We start from the raw sequence: 17979 nt of genomic DNA, 5'->3' as shown, positions 1-17979 counted from the left end.
CGGCATGTGGGATATTCCCGGACCAGGGCTCGAACCCGTGTCCCCTGCATTGGCAGGCCGATTCTTTTTGTGTGTGTGTGTGTGTGTGGTACGCGGGCCTCTCACTGCTGTGGCCTCTCCCGTTGCGGAGCACGGGCTCCGGACGCGCAGGCTCAGCGGCCATGGCTCACGGGCCCAGCTGCTCCGCGGCATGTGGGATCTTCCCGGACCGGGGCACGAACCCATGTCCCCTGCATCGGCAGGCAGACTCTCAACCACTGCGCCACCAGGGAAGCCCTGGGAGCCAATCTGAAATACTAGGTCAGTCTGAGGTGATGTGGGGACAGTAAGAGAGAAGAGAAAGAATTTGTTTCGACTTCTAAATTTTTAAATGCTAAGGATTCCAGACAGGAAAAATGGACCTATCGCCTCTGTGCTCCAGCAGCAGCCTCTATGCACAAGCTTGCTGGCCTGTGGGACACAGAGATGTGGACACACGGGCATATAGTGAGCGTCCGTGTTCATTTTTTTCTGGCAGAGATGCTACTGCTCTACTCGCGGCCCCCTGTGCTTTCCCTCGTCTCGCTCTTCCTGGGAGCATTACCTCACCGTCCTATACATCCGATTTAAAGGGAATTACCTATTCCTTCAATTATTTGTCCCTTATCAACTGATGTTACACTACAAGGATTCGTATTCAAAGGCCAGAAAGAAAGAGCACGTCGTGGCATGTGGCCAAATAAAAGAGTAATGTTCTGGTGAATTTAGCCTAAATAATTTACTGCTATATAAAGGTGGAAAAGTGGAAGGTGAACCCTTTGACCAATAAATCTCTCCTGCCCGTGAAAGCCTTATCTGGGCCCCTCCGACATATTCCGCGCGCAGAAGCCATCATCACCGGCTCTGGTTCGTTATTTGTAAGCCTTGATCCTTCTGCACTCGGTGTCCTAAATACGGATAATTAGCATCAGTTTATCACACTTCTGCATATTTTCTCTTCTCTCCAAACATGCACGCTTCTATCGGCTGCTGTTGGGCCGCAGAAGATTATGGAGACGGATTGCAGAGAATGAACGTGCTCCGCGAGATTAGGAAGGAATAGAAACAGGAACTTGGCCAATGAATTCCTCGCGAGAGCCTTATCATGCAATTACACGTTGCCTCGCATCACACTCTCCCAGCCTCTTAATCCAGCGCCCCACCAACAATAAGATTTCACTAATTTCTGAATTACTGCATCGCCTCCCAACTCGCTCCCGAGAACGGTTCGAAGGAGAAATGCTGCCGAAAACTACACACCCAACTTTATACTAAAGCATGAAACTTGAAATGTCGGAAAGGGCGGCGTGGCTCGGGATGGCTCCGCGTTTTAGCTGCTACTAAGCCTTGTGGCCTAGAGAGACACTCACTGCCCTCTGAGCCCCAGATTCCCTCACGGGCCACTTTGGGGGTTCAGAACTGGATGAATGGGAGGATTATCTTCTCTTAAACAAACGATCTGATGCGTTTTAAAACAGGACAAAGCATTCACTGATTTTCTTATCATCGCTGCTGATGACAGCCGTGGTGCCCTGAGTACCCTGGGCGGTCACCTGACCCCTTTGAGAACAGGCTCCCCCCTCAAACTGCCTTTTTCCCAATCAGCGCCACCACCCCCTTTACCGGGGCTGACACGTTATAGTTTCTTAGGCACGTCAACCTGTATAAACGGGAGAAGTCTTGCCCCCCCCTGCCCCGCCCTCCGCCGTGTCTCACAAGAGTGTAACCACGACCTGTCCCTGGGCATCCACACTGGGGCTTTCTCTCGCTCCTCTGCCTGTTAAGGTCATTCTCCCCGCGCTTTGTAATACTTAGGTATTTTTTTGTTTGTTTTGTTTGTTTGTTTAACATCTTTATTGGAGTATAATTGCTTTGCAGTGGTGTGCTAGTTTCTGCTTATAACAAAGTGAATCAGTTATACACATACATATGTCCCCATGTCTCTTCCCTCTTGCGTCTCCTTCCCTCCCACCCTCTAGGTGATCACACACCACCGAGCTGATCTCCCTGTGCTATGCGGCCGCTTCCCACTAGCTATCTACCTTACGTTTGGTAGTGTATACATGACCATGCCACTCTCTCACTTTGTCACAGCTTACCCTTCCCCCTCCCCATGTCCTCAAGTCCATTCTCTAGTAGGTCTGTGTCTTTATTCCCGTCTTGCCCCTAGGTTCTTCATGACCTTTTTTTTTTTCTTAGATTCCATATATATGTGTTAGCATACTATATTTGTTTTTCTCTTTCTGACTTGTTTAAGGAGACTCATTAAGCCCTTCCATCCACCAGGGGACTATTTCTCGTCCAGAGCCGCAGTCAGGCCCTCAGATGCACCCACAAAATCAAGGTGCTGCGGCGGGAGAGAACCCTACAGGCCTGCGGTGATGGTTCCCGGAAGGAAAGGAAATCCAGATCAAATCTTCAAAACGTTTGCACTTGCAGACAAGAAAGGCTAAGTCCTTGTGCGAAGAATTCATCAGCTAAAGAGACTCGCAGCAGTTGTGAAGAGTGTTTACTGTGATGTGCCTGTACTTCGCTTTCTCCAAGTGTTGTCTGTTAGGGCCTCAGGCAGGACGGGGAGAAAGAAAGGATCCCACATTTCAGAAGACCCGCTTCCAGGCTTGGAGTCCAGAGTCAAAACTGGACAACGTTCGTACAAGGAATGTGTCCGAGTGTTTCCCGTGTGCCAGGCCCTGTTCTAACACGGAGGCCCCGAGTAACAACACAAAGAAAGAGGCCCGCCCCGACCAGCTGACAGTTACAGATGCTGGGAAGTCCAACGCTGAGGAGGACGGGTTTGCCTTCTGCAACCCGGCCCATCTATTGGCTGACAAGGATTTCCTTTTTTGGAGGGAGCCAGACTGGAACCTCGTTCCCTCACTTGAGAGGGAGAGAGGGACCAAGGCCTGCGAGCAGGCTCGGGGAGGCCCTAGTCTGAGGAGCTACACTCTCTGTAGGACCAGTGGCTCGGACTACGCCTGTCATGCTAGAACGGCAGCCTCGAACACAGCAGCTCCAGGCTGCCCGCGCCTCGCGTCCTAGTATCTGTCCAGAAACGAGCAAATACATCTTCCCCACACTGATGTCGGGGCAGTCCTGCTTTGCTTTCCCTGAATCGTCCTCCCTTCCAAAGCCACTGCAATCCACCCAAGGGGGCCGGGGGTCCTGATGAATGGGGCAAGCGGGCCTAGAGAAGAAACAGGACCGCGTTGTTTTCCTGTCCCGAGACGGGGGCTCTTCGGCGTGCCTCCATCTAAGTCCCCGCTCTAGGACGGTTCAAGCCGAGAGGCAGCAAACGGCCAGGCCGAGGCTCAGGCGCACTTGGGACGTGGGTACCGGAGCTGGGGAAGCCCCAGCCCAAAGTGTGAAATCAGATGAGGTGTTATTAGTAACTCCCTGGGTCATATTTCCTGAAGCTAAACTGGGGGGACGGGGCGGTGAGAGGGAGCCGTTTGCCATTAATCTGGGAACAAACGGTCAAGCTCGGTGACTGGGCTTTTCGCTTTTCTTTTCTCACTCTTCTCAGTGCGGGGAAGCGGCGCGCCCGCGCGGAGCGATTGTGAGGCTCTGCTGGAATTTGGCAGCCCGTGGGCTTGGAGAGCAGCCCCATGCTGGCCGCTATTCAGCGCCCCGCTCTCCTCGAGCTTTGCAAGTTTCACTCAGCCGTGCACTCAATGGCTTCACAAAGCTGATTACAAGCTTCAGCGCATTCCTGAAGGAGCCAAAAGCGACGCAGGTGCAAACGAGCCGAGGGAGCCCCTTATCCCGGTGACAGAATGGGACAAGCTGGGAAAGGCTTGGACCACACAAATCCAAGCGCACCAGGCGGCAGAAAGCCTGCCTTGGGAACCGGGGGTCATTATCCGCCCTATTCAGCGGGGCCCGGGGACCCTGGGGGCCCGGAAGGCCAGCTCGCGAGGGAGAGCCGGCGGCCGTGGGGACCCCGACGGGCCTGCGGCTGGGTTGGGACGCTGGCCGCCCGCGACTTGTGCATTTGCACCGATGGCGCCAGTGAAATCCGTGCTCGGACAGGCCCGGGTCAACACCAGTAGGGACAGAGGACGCAGCCCGGTGTGTGGACTGCGCGCAACCTTTGTTCAACCAGCGTCCAGACCGCACCGCCCTGTCCCTGTCCCAGCCTGGCGCTCCGGGGCCCGGCCACTCCCCCAGGCTACCGACCGTCAGCTCCGAGGGTCACTCTGCGCCCTTTCTCCCCCAGCCCGCCTTCCCCATCTGTCCTCGTGGCAGCCGGGTCCTGCGTAGGGCGACCCCGACGCCGTAAGGTGGCAGGGACAGTGTCCGCGCGGGGAGTCAGGATGGCGGGTCACCGGGCCGCCCCGTCGGAGCGCGCTCCCCGTGGCCTAGGATGCCTGCACCGCGAGTCGGACTCCACGGCGGGGAGGAGGGCCGGCCCCCCTCGGGGGATGAATGACGTCCCCGGCTGCGCTGGAGGACAGAAAACCAGGGCCGCGGGCGGCGGAGAGAGAAGGGCAGCGCCGCGGGGAACGCGCGTGAGAGGAGGGCCCGGGAGGGGGGCGCGGGGGGTGGGGGAACGCGGGCGGAGCTGTGGGGTGGAGCTGGCGCGCCGGCGGCTCTCGGGCAGCCCGGCGCTGTGTCCCGGCGAGCGCAGCGTTACAGCCTTTGCGTGGGGCGGGGGTCCCCCTCGTGCGCACCCCCTCGCCCCGCGTCCCCTCGGCCTCGGCCCGGTCGGCCGCGTGCTGGACCCGGCTGCGCCCGGGGGTCCCCGCGGGCAGGGCGCGCGCGCCGACGCTCTTTTGTCTGATAACTAATTTGAGTTAATGCGATCTTTATGTAAAGCTAACAGCGGATAATTGTCTATTTTCTCGCCAACAATCTCCATCACAATCACTTATCTGGAAACCTGCGGCTGGATTAATCGTTATATTCCCGAGATGAGCGTCGCTGTAATGCGCAGCGAACGCGGGTGGGGACAGGAAAACGCCTCCCCGCGTCTGCGGGCCCTCGTGCCGGCCATTCCGGCTACTGCCCGGGACCCGGTGGCCCGGGGGGTGGTGCCCACGTGCGCGGCTAGGGCGCCTGCCCCAGCACTTGCTGTGCGCGCGTGGGTGGCGCGGGGAAGCAGAGGCAGAGGAAGGGCGGGGCAGGGGTGAGGGCGACCTGCAGGGCTGCGGGGCAGGGCGGCCGGGGGCCCCACTGGACCTCGTCAGGCCCTCGCGAATCCCGACGCGGCCTCCGGCTCCACGCAGCCCAGGAGCTGTCAGCGCCAGAATCAGGTCTTCTGACCTGGGTAAAAGGATGCCCTCCGCTCCTTCTCCAGAAAAGTTTCTCCCTCTCTTGGCCTGGGTTCCTCCAGCTTCATCCCCTGCCCCACCCACCCGTTCTGCTTTAAGTCCCTCCCCCACGATACCCCTCCTCTGGGATCCCCATCTCTGCAAATTACAGGCAATATTTACACGCCCTGAGGTTGAAATCCCCGGGAGAGAAGATCTTGGGTGTGGAAACACGCCCCACTGCCTCAGTCCCCCTGGCGCTCCCGTGTTAGGGGGAAAACACGGTGGCAGATGGATCTGAGGCCTCGCGGGGAGAGGCACTTGCGTGGCAAAGATTTTGCCTTTGACCTGAAGTCAGAACATCAGTTCAGATGAAATCCGGGCGGCGGTGGTGGCGGTGATCAGCGCGTGACCGCCATGTGCAGGATGAAGTGAAAACGGTTGACTTCTGAACCCAAGCACTTGGTGTGGCTGGTCGCTTGGAAGCAAACCGTTTGATTCCAGTCACTGCTGCAACTCAGGTGGGCTGGCCAAGGGACCAGCATCGCAACTTTTCAAAATGGCGTTTCCGGAAAAGAGCAAAAAGTCAGTCTCAATTGGTGACAGTTTTCGGCCACGCGGAATGGAACTATTTGTTTCCCTTTTGGCAGCAAAACTCTTAAAATTCTAGAGTGAAAGAATACACGGAAACAAAGTGCCGTAAAATCAATGGACTTTTAGATAAAGGGGGACCCCAAATTACCCCCTCCCCAAATAAGGCGTTGTAAATTACTCCCCAAATAAGGCGTTGTAAATTCAAATCCTTACGCCTTCCCTTTCCTCTCCAGCAACTTGATGAGGTCTTTAAAAGCAAACAAGTAAATCCACTCTGAGGTCGGCGGCGGGCCCAGCCGGGTTTCCCAGGCTGTTTTTTGTGCGGCGGTCGGGAACGTCCCACTTAGCCTCTCACCTGAGCCTTGTCATCCGGGGCATCTCGAAGTGATCTGGGAACAAAGCTGATCCCCGCGACAGCCCCGATGGTCAATCAGGCAGAACAGACTATGCAAATGCAGCGCAGAGACGCAGGGCCGGGAACAGTGGCCCCATTGTCTTGAGCATTTCAAAGCGCTGAGCAGCTGCGCAGACGTGTCGTCTCGGACCCTCGGTTGCCACACTAATGTCATCATTGCAAAACATCAGATTTTGAAAACTATACAATCCGAATTCATTAGCAGCCTCCGCAGCAAAGGTTTCTCTTCTCCGTGACAAGTTGCAAACTCCAGATCCCCTTCTGTTGGGGGGAGCAAAGGGAGGGGGAGAGTTTTGCAAGTGACAACCGCTGATGATCCGTCATTTCCTCTTTCTGGTGGATTTCAGGGCTATAAACCCCCCGTCCTTGGAGCTCTGAGCTTGGACGTGTGACTCAAGCACCTCTGAGATGTCGACCTTTCCGCGTTTTCTCCTAAATGTTGCTTGCAAGTTTTAAATTCCTGAGAGCAACCAAAGTAACAAATGGAGTGAATTTAACAGAACCTCATCTTCTCTCATGATAACACCAGTGAGAGGTTTTGAAGTTCTTTTCTTCAGATTGAACTCAAAACGATGCCTATTAGGGCCACTGTGTGCCCTAACGCGACAAGGTGGTTACACGAGGGCACGCCCCTTGGCGCCGCTACAAACGGCTCGTGACTCTGGGCGCCCACGCCACACGCATCTTAGGGACCGGTGTACCTGTCCCGCCCCGACTGCTGAAACTCCTCCCTGCCCATCGCCGCGCGCCCCCGCCCCCCATCTTCCAGGGTGACCTTGCTTTTCTGAAACTGGACGACGGAGGGATGCCCTGGGCTCACCTGCGGCGCGGGCGGGCCGGGTGCAGGCACGTGGGGACGCGGGGACCACGCGGGGCTGTGCTCCCGGAGGCCCCAGGGCGCAGGTTGAGGCAACTTTCCGCTTCTCACGCGCAGCCCAGCCATCGGTGTCAACCCGTCCTGCTGTTCTCAACAGGATTCCCTGCCCGCTCTCCTCTCTCTCATCCGTGGGCTGGAAATTGTCCCCAGGAAAAGGCAGTCAACGCAGAGAAAGCCACCAGGTCAATTCGTAGCCCGGAGCTGAGGATGATGGCGGAGGCTGAGCGGCGGGGGGGGCCGAGGTCTCCCCCGAGCCCTAGGCCGGCGGCGCCTTCCAGTCTCCTGACCAACTGGGTGGGGAGGATTTGACGGAGAGTCAACCAAATAAAGGTTTTGTAAACACGAGGAGGACAGGGGAGTAGATGGAGAAAAGCCCCCAAAGGCTGTGTCTTGTTTGGTGGGGGGCGGGTGCGGGTGGAGGCCGCGATCGGCCCCCAGGGAAACGCTGTAGGGGGCTTTGCCCGAGTGCGGACACCTTGGAGGGAATTGGACTAGAACACTCTTTTTTTCTCCCCCGGAAAATTGTATGCATTTGGCCTGGACCCTACAGTTGCTCTTCCAAGCCTCTTCGTGCCTAGGACACCCCTCCCCTCCCACTAACCCCCAAGCCCGCCGGGCCTCTCCCGCGCCCGCCCCGGCGCCCAGGGCAGCGGGACCAGCCCGGCTGGGGCGCGGCCGAGGCCAGAGGGGGCTCCCCGGACCGGGCCACTGGCGGAGGATGCTGCCAGCTCCAGGGAAGCAGAGTTTTTGCCGGGTTGGATCACCAGTGTCTCTCCAGGGTGTGGACAGCACCTGGTTCATGGTGGGCGTCCAAAGCACGTTTGCTGAAGCCCTGAAGGGGCCCTCGTGTGGCTGGAGGTGGTGGCCCTGGTCAGGTTTCAGGGGAGGTGGGGGGCCTCCCAGCAGAGGCGGCTCCAGGGCCCGCTGGGCCAGGTCCACAGAGCTGGGGAGCCTGGTCCTGCCCTTGACTCCGTCTTCAGCTCTCACTCACACGCGCCATGTGCATTCTTACACACTCATGCACCCACACGCACTGTGCACTCACCACCCTCACAAGCACCCAGAGTCTCCTTCATACACACACATGCTACCCAGGACCACACGCATGCTCACTCTCACACCTGAGTTGCGGACACACACACACACACACACACACACACACACACCCTGGGGTCCCACAGTCACAGACTGGCTGATTCTGGGGGTGGCTGGTGGCTGGGGGGAGAAGTCACACAGCTCTGCCTGGTACACACGGCACGAGTGAGCTAATCCTTGTAGGAACTCAACAAACACAGCAGTGAGGGACCGGGCAGTTTATTTCCGACCCTTTTCCTCTGAGCTCTCCGAGCCGGATTCCTGTCCCCAGCTAGAGTGGGTTGAGCCATCACTTTGTTTGTGTCCAAGTTCACTTTACCCCAAGATGTTTCCCTGGGCTGCTGCTTAGACTGCTCTGATCCAACAGGGTAGCCACGGGCCATGTGTGGCTTCTGGGCACCTCGTATGTGGCCAGCCTAGGTGGGGACATGCTGAGCGCACACCACACACCAGGCTTTAAAGACGTGGTGTGAAAGAAAGCACGCAGAACACCTCACTAATCGTTTTAAAATATTGTTTTCATGCTGAAATGTTTATATTTTTGATATAGTGGGTAAAATAAAATGCATTCTTGACATTAATTTCACTTGCTTCTTTTCACTTGTAAAAATGTAGCTGTTGGGAAGTTCAGCCTGAGTTACAAGGCCCCTGTTTGTGGCTCGCGTTGCATTGCTGCAGAGCAGCCTCTGACTTCCCCAGGCATCCTTCAGGAAGTGGAAGAGGAAAAGCAAAACTGGTGGAAGGAGCTGGGCCTGTGGTTCAGCAGGAGGCGGCCCAGGACCGCCTATGCTAGAGTTGCAGTTGTAACTCTAGAACACATAACGTATTCTCCAAGCTTCTTCTCTTTCATGAGAACTCGTGGTGGGGGTGGGGTGGCATCACGCATTGTATTTCATCGCTTGATTCATTTTCTTTCCATTTTAACTTTAATCCCGTCTAATTACTGTATTGTGATCTCAGTCAGCAATCTGAAATGAACTCTCAAGTAACTTTGGAAGAATCGTGCTACGAATGTTGGGTGGTGATGAGATGTAAATTACAGCATGTTATCCGCTGAGGTCTACACAGGTTGAAGCAAACCCTTTCCTGCTATTTTCAAATTTCAGGTCAGCATTTTGGTACTTATCTGCTTTATTTTTTCCCCCTGCCAGGTATTACCGCCACCACCCACCACCACTGCAACCCCAGACAAAACAAACAACACAGAAAGCTTGAGCCAGAGTTTACACCCAGTGAAAATGCTTTCTACTGAGCAGGAAGGAAATTCCTTCCAGGTTTTTTTTATGATTGACCCATAGGTTTAAAAATCTGTGAAGTCACACCTCGGTTGAGGAGACTACAATACACTGCTTGCAAGCTTTTTAAATTTTAAATAAGATTTTTCAAAATAGTCTAACACTTTAGAGACAGGAGTTCTAAAACTAAAGTTATAAAACTTAGAAATTGTATTTCATTTTTGATGACAGCAAGAGATAAGAGAATACTCCAAGACTATTGTTTATAATACATTCAGTATAACTGTAATATGAAAGATCTGCATGCCTATATATTTGCTATACACACATTGTATTTTTTACATATTTATCTTGAGAGTTATATATGTAGTGAAAAACCAATTCAGCAAAAATGTGAGATGGGTCTATGTCGCCAGTAACTGGAAGTATCTCATGATAATTTTGGATAAAATTTGTTTTTATCATAAAAAGAACCTTTCTGTGACTCAATATTAGTACGTTCATTTACTGTTCTATTTTTGGCTAAATTAAATTTAACTTAGGGAAAAAGAAGATGTTGTAGAATACCCAAAATGCTCAAGGTTTTGTGGGTAAGCTCACTGAAATGGTTTACTCTTTGTATTAATTCCTTGGAAGATGTCATTCTTGTTATCCAAGGCTTGTGCCCAATTAATAAGAAAATAATAGACATTTAAATTCTTTAATTGGACTGCCTGGTTTTTTTTTTCAGAGTTTCCAAGGAAATAACTGAAAATTTAGCATGTAGCGTGCTGAAGAGCCAGCAGCATCCCATTAGAGACTCAAGTCCTCTCACTTAGGATGCGTAGGATGGTGTCGTTGTTGGTAGGTGAGGTGGTTTATTTCTGAGATGACCCGTGTTTGCTCTCATTAAATTGACTGACATAACTGTAAGGACTGAAGAGCCAGAATTCAGCATTTAGCCACTGACTGTCAGCTCCACTCTTCTTGTACTTTCTCAGAACCACCTGAAAGGAAAAGAACAAAATACGATAAACAAGCGTAGAGGCTCAGGCTCATGGCGCCCAGACCGGCACTGTGGGAATTCCATGTGCCCGCAAAGGTCCCAGGGATCCATTCTTTGGCTTATTTCATCTATGTGCTGTGTGGCCTCGTGTGCTTCATCGTGGTATAAAACTGGAGACAACACTTTCATTGGTTCCTCCAGTTTTCTTTTTTCCCCTAAAGACTATAATGGTTATACATTTTCAAATATTCACGAGCAAGATATTCTGGATAAATAATCTAAGTTAACAAAATTAGGTCAACGTTCGTACAGGGCTAGTGCGATACGTCCCTCATGTTGAAATGATCTGGTGTCAGCTACAGTGATTGAAAAAGCACCACAGACCAAAAAAAAAAAAAAAAAAAAAAATACAAGACTTATTACAACATGTCTCAAAAGCAGATAAGAAAGCGATGGCGCCTGCTCGTAAATGAGGGGTCTTATCTAGATTTTAATATGGCCGTAAGCAAATTGTGAAGGGTTTTGCAAGTTAGGCAACTTGTATGGGAAAGCAGGCATTTCTAAAGTTTCTAGAATTCTAAGCCAGGCACGATGGTTTGCACACCCATCCGTTGCTGGTGGGGTCATTGTTCTTTTCCTCAAGATAGAAAGCCCGAAGTTTATCAAATTCAGGGGCACATCGTCTGGACAGTCTACTGCGTTCTGGGATGGAGAGGGTCCCGGAGAGTGACACCCAAGAATCATTGCGAGAGGGCCCCTTCCTGCCTCTTCACTGTTTAACTTCACACATTCTTTCTCTCTGATAACTGCTATTGATACTGATAAAATTTCTTAGGACGAGACCAAAACACCAAGGGTTGGAAAAGAAGGTTCTTGAGACCTTCACACAGAAACCACATGTGCTAAAGTCCGTAGCGTAACTCAGTTTACTTTCCCCAGTCAGCCTCTGCAGCCGCTTTCTGGGGGGTGGCGGTGCTACATTTATCCGATCCTTGGTCATGGTTCTTTTATCAAAGGTCACTGACTTGTCCTTTCTGTTACCATTACAACCTATTTATTAACACAAAAGATACTTAATACGTTGATAATTTGGTATGATTAACAGAATGGCTGTTAGAAAATATATTTCAAAAATAGACACGGACTAGTCTAACACCTAGACGATGCCACCCTTTTCAAATTGACTGTATTTAGAACGTATTTCTGGGTGGCGATATCTGTGGTAGCCTTTATCTTCGGGTTTAACTTTCATTTCTAATGCAAACGCACTGGCTCAGGCGTGCAATAAACTGTAATGAGATACAACCAAGGAGAAAATCCGGCGGCCTAAACCCGAAAATTCCTGATTGCGTCCTAATAGGAAAGTGAGTGCTTTGCCGAAGAACATCGTGGTCGTTCAAATACCGCAGCAAAGCAGCAGCTGCGGGCAGAGAGGAACTCTGGAGAAGCAGCTGCCGGAACAGAAATAGAAAAAAGCAAAACAAGTTGGAGTCTGAGGTCCGGAATAAAGGATTCTTCACAATTTAAGATAGTAAATTTCACAGGAAAATGAGAGCTGAAGACCACCCCGGTCTGCTCGCGGGTCTGAGGTGAATGTCGGGGTGAACTGCCAGGACCCCCATCCCAACAGTGCTCTTGGTGCGGGGTCTGTTTAGAAAGCCCAGCATCTGTGCTTTGACCACCAGAGCGCTCCAGATGCCAGGGCCACTCGTGTCCGTGGGAAGATGGGGTCGCAGGGACAGATGTGGCCCTTAGTATTTCACCCTCCTCACCTGAGTCTCAGAAGCTCCCGCTGGGATGATCTGACCTTAGCGTTTGGGGGATTGGTTCACCTAACAGGCTCACACTACCTTGGGCATTGTGTCTGGATGGCCTTTCACACGCTTGCTGGCTGTCATCCAGCCAGACCCCCACGTGCCCAGCGCCAGGGTCATGTCTGGGGAGTAGGAACAGCCCTTCCAGTGGCACCCTGTCCCCTCTGAAGAATAGTACGTCTGTGGCCCCTTTGGAACTGCTCCAGAGAAGCCACATTTTGTGACACCGGACGATGGGGGAGCATCCTTCCCGATCACGACCCAGACCCCCCCCCCATACCTCTTTCCGTCTGGATCTGAGCATGCCCCGGGTTTGTGGCTTTTGGAAGCTTCTGTTTCATGTCCTTCTCTCTTGAGGAGAAAAGATGGAACAAAGGGAGGGAAGGACTCTCCAAGCTCAGCCCATGAGCGCATCTTTCTGAAGATCTGATGCGTTTCTAGTCTCTGCAAAAACTAACCAACCCTCACAAGCAGCAACAGTAACAGAGTCCTTCTCAGAAGAAAGGTGACGGCAGTGGGGTAGGAGTTCACCTCAATAGGTATTTGTTAGCTATCTATTATCTGTCTGGTACTTCACAAGGTGCAGGAGACGAAACTACAAGAGGTAATGGTTATGATTTACGCTCTTAAGAAATTCTCAACCTTGCGGGAAGAGCACGTGAACGCTTGAGTAGCGCACAGTGTGGCCGTTCCGTGGGCATCTGTGCCTGCTGAGATCACGGTGTCCAGGGACCTCAGTCCTGGAGAAAGACGAGGGGAGGGGAAAGGCGTTCCAGGTGGGGAAGAGCACTGACAAAGAGGAAGTGGTGTCAGGAGGTGCCAGCGCCTGTGCCTAGGAGCATCAGGGAGGAGCAGCTGGGGTGGTAGTCAGGTGAGCTCCCAGAGGGAGGCGGGAGCTGCTCAGGATCTTGGAACAAGACGACACCTGGGGGGCCGAGTGGGAGGTAGCATCCCGGGGCAGAAGCTGCTGGATGAGGTGGGTGTTCAAGCGTCCTGGGCCGGGGCATCCCTGGCTTTGGTCAGAGCAGAACAGCACCTGAAGAGGAGGTGACGATGCTGGGCAGGGGTCCGGGTGATCACGGCGGCCTGGACAGCCGGTAGCGAACGGAGACCTGATTCTCTGCGTGAGGAGGACCCAGCGAATGTTTTGAGCTGGAGGAGACATGAGGGGTTTGTGGTGAGGTCTGGGTGTGTGGCTGTGGACAGTTAGGGTTCTAAACGGCTTTGCTTCATTGCTCCTGGGTCCATGAGAATCCAACTGTCCTTGCCAAGAATCTGAGACACAGACAGAAAGAGACAGAGAAAGAGAGCCGGAGAGCCACACACGGAGAGACAGAGAGGCAATCGGAGACAGAGACAGAGGGACCAGAGCGGGTGGTGAGCAGGTGGGCTGCCCCTTTCTGGCTGTGCGTGGACCACCATCTGGCCCCCTGCTACCCCTCTGGTCACATCTTGGATTCACACTCCGCTCTGGTTAGTCCCTTTTGGCCAGAGTGACCTCCACACTGGTCCCCCTCAGGGCCCTGGTTTAGCCGCTTCCTCTCCCTTAGGCAGCCTCACTTCCTATGAACAAGGCCAGGTACGTAGTAGGTGCTCACGGGTATCTGCTGAAGGAAGGGGGGAAGAGTAGGTGCCCGAGGGCAGGATGGAGATAAAGGCCACAGAGAATCAGGAGCTGCTGGGGGGTGAGCAGACCAGGCCAACGCGAGTCCAGGCAGCGCTGGAAGCGGGTGGGCAGCACTCAGAGGCCACACGAGGAGGCCAGCTCACGTGTGTTCCTCGCAGTGTTGGGCGCAGAGGAAGGCGGGACGGAGGCCAGGCCTTGGGATGCCAGGGTCCAGGGCATCTTAGGGGAGTCGGCGTGATGGCCAGGATCCACAGAAGATGCCCGTGGAGGACGGGGCAGCGAAGAGGCAGCTGAGCAAAGGCAAGGGGCAGCCTGGGCGCTAAAGGCAAGCAGGCTACACGCACAGGCTTGTTGGGTGAAGATAGTTTCCCAGGCACTTTTCCTTAAAAATAAAAATTGGTTTGCCAACATTGATAAAACATAAAGTGCTTCTCCCGCTATAATGAGCCTTTAATTAAAAGTTGATAATAAAGATACAAACACATAACTGATGCTTACATATGTATAGATGTCGTTTCCTGTCAATTTTTCAAAGAATTAAAGAAACGAAAATGAAACTATAGAGAATCTCTCTGTATGTTCCTTATTCTGGTCTGATTATTTCCACTTTAAATCTTGTTAAAGTGGCCCTTGAAATAGCCAAGACTTAAAGGTTAACGCACACTTTGAGAAAATTATGTCGCATCCTTAATTTGTACAGAGGTCGTGTGTCGATACAGGATATTTCCTTCCCTTCAGATTGAGCTGGTGGGAGGACAGAACCCAAAAAGGGCTAACGGGTCACACACACAGCCTGCCAGGGCCCCGGGTGGCGCCGGCACACCCCGCCTCCGCCGGGATCGCCTCGCACGATCTCCAAAGCAGCCCCAGGAGGCTGTTCGGGTCCCGGGTGTGACCTGATGCACCATCTGTGTGAGTGGCGGGTGCGGCGGCGCGGCCCCAGTCCCGCTCTCAACCGCCCTGCCCTGCCCTGCCCCACCCCACTGGCCCTTTGCGGAAAAACGTGAAGAAGAGAAAGAGATGTTGTCATCCATCAACTCTGATTAGTGAGAAAAAACGGTGACGACCTTCACATTTTGGGGGTTGAGAAATCACGTGACCTTTTCCCCAAATTAGTACAGATGCTCTGAAAAAAATATGCAGCCAGCTGTCCATGCCTATGAATTAAAACACCAGTAAATGCTACAGTCCTGATAAAGTGGGTCCCTGAGAGAAAGGGCCCGGGCGGGCGAGTCTGCCAGCGTCCAGCCTGCTGCCCAGCCCTTCCTGCTTCCAGCGCCAAGAGGCCCCTGGTTTGGATGATTGATTACAGAGGTGACCTAGTAGAAGGGAAAGAAAATGAAGGGCGATGGGATAGGGGGTCAGGAACACCCCTGAAACAGGGAGGACACCGCACTCTGGCCACACCGCATTGGGCATTGGGTGACCGAGGCCTGATGTGTGCAGAGAGCAGAAGAATGGGAGACCGGGCTTTGGGAAGGGCCGACTGGCCGGACAGCCCCACCAGAGGTTGCATTGTGTCCCTAAAAGACATGCTGCAGCCCTCACCCCCAGAACCTCTAACGCGATCTGATTTGGACATGGGGTCGTAGCAGAGGCACTTAGCTGAGATGAGGTCACACCGGAGTAGGGCGTCCTTATAAGAAGGGCAGAGAGGGAGGAGGCCTCGGGAAGTTGAGGCAGGGATGGGAGGGACAGGCCTAGGAGCTAAGGGAGGCCGAAAACGGACAGCAGGAGCCAGAGTCTAGGAGGAGGCAGAAGGACCCCCTACGGGGACCTCAGGGCGGCCTGGCCCTGCCGACCTTTGATTTCCGGCTTCTGGGTCCAGAGCTCCCAGGGAGCCGTCTGCTGTGCAGGCCCCATGTGCGCTCCTTTGGTGCGGAGTCTCCCCCGTGAACAAGCCCTGCAGGGAAACCGACCCTCCACCCTCCCCACACGCGCCTGGGGGGCAGGCACGTCCTCAACCAGAGAACAGCCCGTGGGCTGGGGGCACTGGGGGCCAGCACGGCCTGGGGCTTGTGGCGTGGGTCTCGGGGATCATGACCCCGGAGCCCTTCTCACCCCTAGGCCCAAAGGCACAAAGGAGGCCGTGTCATCAAACGAACCCGGGGCAGGCGGTGGTATAAAGAGGTGCGAGCCGGGGCCACAGCCAGGGGAGTGGACACCCCTCCACCTCTCCGGCCCCCAGTCATGCAGCCTCCCAGGGGAGTGGGGGCTGGGGGCCCTGGCTGGTGTCCCAGGAGCTGCCCCTGTGCATCCCTCACTTCCGTTCACACGGCGCAAGCTCCGAGGAGAAGAGACAGAGCCAGGCCTCGGGCGGGGGGGGGGCGTCAGCAGGCACCGCCGGGAGCAGGTGGGAGGGGCCCCGGCCACCCCTTATCCACGGGCCGTACAGAAGGGTGACAAGGAGACTCTGTATACAAAAGCAACACCCAGGGCTTCCCTGGTGGCGCAGTGGCTGAGAGTCCGCCTGCTGATGCAGGGGACACGGGTTCGTGCCCCGGTCCGGGAAGATCCCACATGCCGCGGAGCGGCTGGGCCCGTGAGCCATGGTCGCTGCGCCTGCGCGTCCGGAGCCTGTACTCCACAGCGGGAGAGGCCACAACAGTGGGAGGCCCGCGTACCAGGAAAAAAAAAAAAAAAAGCAACACCCAGTGGGCCCAGCTCGCCACTTGGTTTGAATTTTCAAGTTTCCTTCTCAGTTTTGTTTTGTTTTTTTCATTTTCCCATGGACCCAGCCAGTTACAGCTGGGGTCCCGACCCTCCCACGTTGTCATCTCTCAGCTGCACTCGGTCCAGGGCCTGAGTTTGCAGCCTGCCTCCCCGTCCCCGCTTCTCGGGCTAGCAGGCCGCTGCATTGGCCGCAGGAAGAGAGGCCTAGGCGCCGGCAGCGTTCGGGATGGAGATGATTTCAGATCTGATTGCACCGACCAACGCACGGCAGCGTGATTGCCAATCAGTCCGGGAGGAGATTAGATTCAAAGCCGCATCGGCGTAGCTGGATCCCACCTTGCAATTATTCTAAACTAAGGCAGCACTGGCGCTGCCACTCAGGTCCAGGACCCTGCGATGCCCCTGGGGTGACACAGAGGCTCAGGCGTGTTTTACTCTCAGCTCCTGGAGCCCTGCTGGGCCGACGAGCCCCAATCAGGGGGCTGTCAGTGGGCTGTCAGGGGGCAATCCGACGCTGCCCGGTGCCCAGATTGCTCTCGACGCCGGGACGACCTCAGGGGCCTTAATGGGCTCGGCAGCTGGGGGCGTCCCCCGCAGACCCCCGGAGCTCTCTGGCTCGCAGCTGCGAGACCAGCAGCCGCCGGCCACGTGGCCCGGCCCCAGAGGGGTTGGGAAGTGAGGCCGCTGGGCTGGTTCAGATAACGGCACCCGCTGGGGATGACAGACTGTCCCCCTTTCACTCCTGCCCCCCTCAGCACTCTCAGGGTGAAATCGTATGCTTGGAACTTGAATATGAACAATAATAAACGAGGAGCAAAATAAACACTCCTCACGTAGCGAACGCACCACCGGGCAGGAGACAGGGTGCTACGCAGATTCACGCACACGTTTCAACACGAGTGAATTGGATGCGAAGACTCAGCGCCATTGGGGCCTTTGGGGAGCAGAGCCAGCCCGCACAGCCACCGGGAGTGGGCTCCCGCACCCCTGCCTGATCTCCCCACCACGGCGCTCGGGGCCTGGAGCCCGTGTCCTTCTGCAGGACCGTTCGGTCCCCTCCAGCCCCAGGGCCCGAGAGGCTCCTCCAAGCTCCCTGAGGGTATTTCGCAGCTCGAGTTTGTAACGGAACACTGCAATCATGGGTCCATTTCTCTGTCCCTCTCACCCCTTTGGGACAGGAGCCCTGCCTCTGACTTGTGTCTTCAGCACTGAGGACGGTGCCGGCCTGAGCTGGACTTGGCTGTGGGAGTGGGGAGGGAAGAGCTGGGGGGCAGGCAAGGAGGAAGCCAATAGCTGCAGGAATGGGGTTCGCTCCCCTCGGTGTCCACAGAGCACTGCTGGGAACGAGCAGAGGCGGTCAGGGGCTGAGCCCAGGGCAGGAGTGCCAAGGGCTGCCC

At 54.8% G+C, this 17979-nt stretch overlaps 1 long non-coding RNA gene across 2 annotated transcripts in view; it reads left to right on the top strand.

The window, feature by feature from the left end:
- Positions 1–4563, top strand: part of LOC113625342 (uncharacterized) — a 181930-nt gene extending 177367 nt beyond the window's left edge. For both annotated transcript variants that reach the window (XR_003434630.1, XR_003434629.1), the window contains exon 4: positions 2305–4563. This is a non-coding gene — a long non-coding RNA (uncharacterized LOC113625342). The remainder of the gene's footprint in view (positions 1–2304) is intronic.
- The last annotated feature ends 13416 nt before the right edge of the window (positions 4564–17979 follow it).

The sequence above is a fragment of the Aethalodelphis obliquidens genome, unplaced genomic scaffold (assembly GCF_003676395.1).
Source record: "Aethalodelphis obliquidens isolate GAN/ISIS:26980383/991018 unplaced genomic scaffold, ASM367639v1 scaffold15, whole genome shotgun sequence".
NCBI classification, from domain to species: Eukaryota; Metazoa; Chordata; class Mammalia; order Artiodactyla; family Delphinidae; genus Aethalodelphis; species Aethalodelphis obliquidens.
Note: the sequence above shows the minus strand (reverse complement) of the source record. Positions and strands in the feature narration are given on the sequence as shown.